Here is a 7243-nt window from a genome sequence, read left to right on the forward strand (position 1 = left end):
GAGAATAAACGTGGAACTGGTGATTCTGGCAGGCTTAATGAAGCTAACCGGGGAAAATCCTCGCACAAACGAAAAAATGGCTGACATCGAAATAAGTGTCCAAGGAATAGAAAATCAACTGGAATCACTCAACAGAGGAAAGTCCACAGGACCTGACGGGATCCCAGTTCGATTCTACACAGACTACGCGACAGAACTTGCCTCCCTATTAACAGCCGTGTACCGCAAGTCTCTAGAGGAACGGAAGGTTCCAAATGATTGGAAAAGAGCACAGGTAATCCCAGTCTTCAAGAAGGGTCGTCGAGCAGATGCGCAAAACTATAGACCTATATTTCTGACGTCGATCTGTTGTAGAATTTTAGAACACGTTTCTTGCTCAAGTATCATGTCGTTTTTGGATACTCGGAATCTACTCTGTAGGAATCAGCATGGATTCCGGAAACAGCGATCGTGTAAGACCCAACTCGCTTTATTTGTTCATGAGACCCAGAAAATATTAGATACAGGCTCCCAGGTAGATGCTATTTTCCTTGACCTCGGGAAGGCGTTCGATACAGTTCCGCACTGTCGCCTGATAAACAAAGTAAGAGCCTACGGAATATCAGACCAGCTGTGTGACTGGACTGGATAGTTTTTAGCAAACAGAACACAGCATGTTGTCATCAATGGAGAGACGCCTACAGACGTTAAAGTAACCTCTGGCGTGCCACAGGTGAGTGTTATGGGACCATTGCTTTTCACAATATATGTAAATGACCTAGTAGATAGTGTCGGAAGATCCATGCGGCTTTTCGCGGATGATGCTGTAGTATACAGAGAAGTTGCAGCATTAGAAAATTGTAGTGAAATGCAGGAATATCTGCAGCGGATAGGCACTTGGTGCAGGGAGTGGCAACTGACCCTTAACATAACATTCGGAGAGTCCTTAGAAAATCTAGTCCATCAAGAAAGGAGGTGGCTTACAAAACACTCGTTCGACTCATACCTGAGTATTGCTCATCAGTGTGGGATCCGTACCAGATCGGGTTGACGGAGGAGATAGAGAAGATCCAAAGAAGAGCGGCGCGTTTCGTCACACGGTTATTTGGCAACCGTGATAGGGTTACGGAGATGTTTAGCAAACTCAAGTGGCAGACTTTGCAAGAGAGGCGCTCTGCATCGCGGTGTAGCTTGCTCGCCAGGTTTCGAGAGGGTGCGTTTCTGGATGAGATATCGAATATATTGCTTCCCCCTACTTATACCTCCCGAGGAGATCACGAATGTAAAATTAGAGAGATTCGAGCGCGCACGGAGGCTTTCAGACAGTCGTACTTCCCTTGAACCATACACGACTGGAACAGGAAAGGGAGGTAATGACAGTGGCACGTAAGGTGCCCTCCGCCACACACTGTTGGGTGGCTTGCGGAGTATAAATGTAGATGTAGATGTAGAATAAGTTTTGACAGTGACAGGAGTAGTCACAGATTGTCAGTTTTAACGAGGAAGGAGAAGAAATAGGGACATCACACAAATTATGTGGAAGAATATGACGATTGCAAATTTACATAAACATTTTTACTACTAATTTTCAATCTCATGCCTTTGAAACAGGAGCATATCAATGAAATATGAAAATTTCTTAACATAAAACTTTCTGCTTTTCGTATGCCTAATAGGCATTTGATATTGGTACTTAGTGAATCATATTCTGTCGTGTTATTTATGTAAATGAGGTAGATAAAAATGGGCATTCGTACCAAAACAGTCTCGCTTATTTGGCGTGTGTTAAAATTTCTGCAATATTAGAAAGAGCTATATCGTTTTATCTAGCAGACATTGACAAAATAGACGTAATCAAATCGAGAAATCACATCTCTCTTGGGCACTATCCGTATTAACAGCTTCCTCAGTAGTAGACAATGACATCTTGATTTTTCATGTAGCAAAATGATGGACGAACTTGATGAGGTAACAGATACTTTTGCAGAAAGGAAAGCACGCTGTGTAAAGCTCTAGAAACAAATGCGGAAACCTAAGGATGAAGAAATGTCTACTGTATTGCTTGTCTCTAGTCTTTACTAGTTTGATGATTCCTATATTTAATTTTATGTCGCACAAAAGAGAAAGGTGTTAGCTAGTAGGTAACAAAGAGTGCAGATTTTCTGAAGCGTTCTTATCCTCCCGGGTACAAATAATCCCATCCATTATTACTTAATTCTCACTGTCCTGAATGTAGGTTTGATGGCTCCCATTACAAAATATACATGTTTGAGTTAGACGGAGCTGCGTGCAGTGTCGTACGATAGAAGAATGCTGTGTTAAAAGGCGTTGCATATCACATTGGTGCGCTTAAGACTAAATAATATGTCTCACATTCCCTCGAACATACATGTTTTATATATCAAACTCTTGAGAATGACGTGGACCACAATAAGAACATTTTTTTGATTATCGATTTCTTTAATTTTTGACGTCCTGTCTCAAACGCTCGACAGCTATCGAATTTTGGCCCCGGTTCGGAAATATCGTAGATACTGGCTGCACTGATGACATCATTTCATGGGGAAATGACGTTGAGTTTAGCCATTCTGTAGGTACTGTGTTGCAGTAGTTCATAACGTAGTAGTGTTGCGCTAGGACGTCCCATTACTGCTGTCACAGTGTACATTACCCAGACACGTGTTCTGTTGTGCTGAAAAGTTGTCTGTCCCGAGCTAGCAAAAACGTATTCTCGCGAAAAGTTTACCATGAACCTAGATACAGAAACATTTGAGATGTGATAATAAGTGTTTTTCAAGCATCAGTCTTAACTATTTATTTGCAGTTATTACAATAGAATACAGTCAAAGATGAGACATCCCAGCTAAAAAACTGGGGTTCATAAAATTATACAAAATTTAGTGGAGGAAATAGTGTTAATATCAGTGTTCCTTGACCTTTTTCGTTCCATGTTAACGATTTTCAAGTCTGGCTCTATCGTTTAAAAAATGGTTCAAATGGCTCTGAGCACTATGGAACTTAACATCGGAGATCATCAGTCCCCTAGAGCTTAGAACCTAACTAACCTAAGGACATCACACACATCCATGCCAGAAGCAGGATTCGAACCTGCGACCGTTGCGGTCGCGTGGTTCCAAACTGTAGCGCCTAGCACCTCTCGGCCTCACTGGCCGGCTATTGATTACAAGATTACTTTTGCAATGACGCTATTAGATTTGAAGATGGGTAATATGAAACCGAATCTGGAAACAGTTTGATAATTTAATGCGATGTAGACATTAAATGTGTCTCAAATCCTCTGCACATATTGCAGTACATTTCAACAGAGGCTCAATCGTGCGCAAAACAGGTAACAGACATCGGTTTATCGGTTGGATACTAAAAGAATGCGATCAGTCTACCAAGAACATTGCTTGCAAATCAATTTTATGAGCCATCCTAGAATATTCCTCATATGTGTGGGACCCGTACCAAATAGGACTAGCAGGGGATACTGATTGTACACAGAGAAGGGAAACACGAATAGTCACAGGTTTGTTTGGCCCTCTGGAGAGTGTCACAGAGATGTGAATGAACTAAAGTGAAAGATTCTCGAAAACAGACTTAAAAAGTCTACTAGCAAAGCTTCAAGAACCGGCTTTATACGATGACCCGATAATCATCGCTCTCATAGGGGTAGTGAGGACAAGATTGGATTAATTATAGGGTGCACGGAGACATTTAAACAGTCATTGTTCCCACGCTCCATACCTGAATGGGACGGGAAAAACTTTGATAATTAGTACAGTGGAACGTACCCTCTGCCATTATCGTGAGTCACATATTTTGATTTCGTTTTTCAAAACTGTAAGGGGTCATAAAGTCGTGTTTTGGTCAGAAATTCCCAGTGATATCAGTAAGAAATGGTAATTACATTGTTTTTCTTGATACATAGATACATCAATTTCGTGATATTTTGACGTTTCATGTAAAATTGTTATCATTATTTCGCTTTATATGTCTTCTGTAAGGATAAGAATACACTATAAAACCTGTAAACTTTGTTTATACCGCTCGCATTAGTTATTTGCATCAGAGTGTGTTTTATTAGCATCATACAAACAGTGAAATTTCATTGTCTTTCTTTTTCCAGCCACAAATTGTCTCTTCAACTTGCACAATCTGAAAATTCGGAACTATAGCTACTACGATAAACACAAGATGATGCTGTTTGTTTTGTGGGGCGCTCAACTGCGCGGTTATCAGCGCCCTTACAAATTCCCAACGTTTGCCCAGTCCAATCGCGCCATTTTCATGAATGGTGATGAAATGAACCGGGCGGGCAGGCCGAGCGGTTGTAGGCGCTACGGTAAGGGAACCGCGCAGGTTCGAATCCTGTCTCGGGCATGATGTGTGTGATGTTCTTAGGTTAGTTAGGTTTAAGCAGTTCTGCGTTCCAGCGGACTGGTGACCTCAGACGTTAAGTCCCCTAGTGCTCGGAGCCATTTGAACCATTTTTGATGAAATGATGAGGACAACCAAACACCAAGTCGAGGGAGGTGAAAATCTCTAACCCCGCCGGGAGAGAAACACAAGAGTGGCAACTACCACTCACATGAGTAACTTAATAGGAACTGGTCGACAAATTCAGCCTTCTGAACTCCTAACTAACTGTGATGTTCTAAGATATGAGCTTCTGCTGAGAGAGCAGTTTGGAAAGAATGCCAGAAATTACCTAGCAACCACTCTTGCAAATGATATTTACAAAAGTGCTTGAAAAGTGTTGCGCAGCAAAGGATTGTTTTGTGCTGACAATTTTAAATTCGAGAATTACAGTCCTGAAGATGAGAGAAGAAAACTGGGAAAAGGCCAAAATCACATTACTTGACGGAGGAAAGCTTCTTGACATCGTCAGCTGCATGTGTGGAACTAAACTATGTTCAGAATTTAAGAGTCCATGTCGAAGTAGTGTTCTGAGGATATGAAGATCCCTGTCAATGAACTAGTGTCCATTAAAAGTGAAACAGAGAAGGTTAGAACCATTGGACAGCATAAAATTGGGTTACCAGGTCAACCTGGGCACAGGAAACAAATCAAAAAGCAGAAGAAGCAAGAAAATGAACGAGAAATTCGGAATACAGGAGAAATAGAAAGAAGAGTTAACATTACAATGAAATGAAATTCTTTTCTCGAAACAGGATAAAGAGACAGCTGACGTTAAGGATGAATCTTCTGTAGATCCTTTGCATATGTCATGATATCCTTATATCTGACATAAATTCTACTTCAAGTACAAGTCAGTATAACGGATTACACTTGTGCAGTGTTGAACTGCAAAGTATTAGGTATGGTATCGGCCTACATGCTACAGCTGCCGTTTCAAAAGCTACATAATTGGATGCTGTATCTATGAGTGCAGGAGACAAGAGACTTGTCGTTGAACACAATAAAGTAAATCGGGCCCAACAAATGTTACGAAATCACTTGATGAAGAATTTCACGCCTGATGCAGGATAGGCAATTTTGAATATATCTCCCTTGATGGATGCGAGGACCCCACTGAAGTTCTGTTGCAAGCAGATAACTCAAGTCATCAGTTTCTAAACATTGTGGCAGAAGAGCATCGCACTGTTTGCTGTGAGACAGGTTGAATGTATGCTTGCCACTTTACTCTAGACAAAGACTTAACGCAAAAGAAACCTACTGAGGTTATTGCTAACCATCCTGTGGATTTTGTTAAAGAAAAACAGCGTTGATGAAAGTGCAGCTAGTTGGTGGTGATTCAACGAATTTTAACACTAGTTCGGAAGGTGGAGTTATTTATTGGGTATTTGAGACAAAGCTAAATAGTAAACTCATCTGGTTGCTTTGTGTTCTTAATACTAATGATCTACTTTTCCACCACTTAATCAATCAGTTGGATTGGAAAGCTTTGCCTGACAACAAGTGGAGTGGTAAGATTTGTAAAACTGTTGACAGTGCAAATGACTTGAAATCAATCCCTCATTTATCGAATATCTTTTCCAGAGCCATTGTTTGCATGAAATGGTACTGTTGTCAAAGACCTTTCAGCAGATCATGCTTATGGTCACAGAATAATCAGGCTGTAAGGACCAGTGCACTTCAACCTGAACTGGCGTTATTAGAAATTGGTCCTGTGAGCTATTCTCGTGGGCTAAGAACTGAAAACAAGATTTGTCGCGTATGGGTTTCAAAACAACAACTTGAAGACCTTGCAACTACTTGTGGAATACATTGTTAGCGTTTATTTTCCGCAGTGGTTTACAATCAAATCGAAATTTTGTTGAGTGGAAGGACCCTCCCACATTCTTTATCAATTGAAGCGCCTAAAATCCCAGAGTAAGGCAGTAGCAGATAATGTTTTGCCAAAAATCCAACGCTCATCATGGTTCGCCTTTAGTGAAATGTTACTTCAGCCTTTTTATGTTTCGAAGACAAAGAACAAAGGAAATCGGGTGTCAAGAAGGTAACTGATATGAGGAACGACGATGATGATACACCAGGAGACCTATCTGTTCGACCTAGGAAAACACCTGCAGTAAATCCAAATACAACTGCACATTTTAAACTGTATAGAAACGGTACATGAGCTTCCACTTACTTCCAAATATCAGAAACAAGAAAGTTGGTGCAAAAGACAATGCTAGTTCGAAAATGACCATGTCATGTACAGTCCATAGAGAGGTGTGTGGAACAAGTAACAGAGGCTTCTGGCGAATTGTATATCCCTGGGGAAGAGGAGGATACATTAGAGGCCAGCAAGCAAGCAAGAGAAAGAGGTCTAGGATTGAATTGAAGCAAGACTTCATTATTGTTGTTGGTTGAAGCTTTTTCTTTCTTGACGATGTTTTTTTAGTGTTTGTTAATAAAGACTGAATGCAAAGGACTTTCTATGAGTTCACTAAACCACTTTTTGAGAAAATTTTGGTGGAGTTTATTTAAATAAGTTCATTTTCTTGGATATTTCAATATACATTCTAATAAAGCGCAAATTTTCAAAGCTAAATGCTTGTCAATAACGAAAAGCTAGTTAAATTAGGATATTAAACATCACAAGGCATATATTTGGACCTGTCTTTCACAGAACTACCGTGTAAAATGACACATCCTACTCTGCCATGCACTTCACAGGGGTTCACAGAATATATATGTAGATTTTAATACTAAGGAAAAGTTTTAAGTTAATAAGAGAAATATCCTACATGATGTTAGTAATACTCAAGATATGTTTGCAAAAGTTAAAATGTGTAATTTTGAAAATTGC

This window comes from Schistocerca gregaria, chromosome 3 (genome assembly GCF_023897955.1).
Source record: "Schistocerca gregaria isolate iqSchGreg1 chromosome 3, iqSchGreg1.2, whole genome shotgun sequence".
NCBI lineage: Eukaryota > Metazoa > Arthropoda > Insecta > Orthoptera > Acrididae > Schistocerca > Schistocerca gregaria.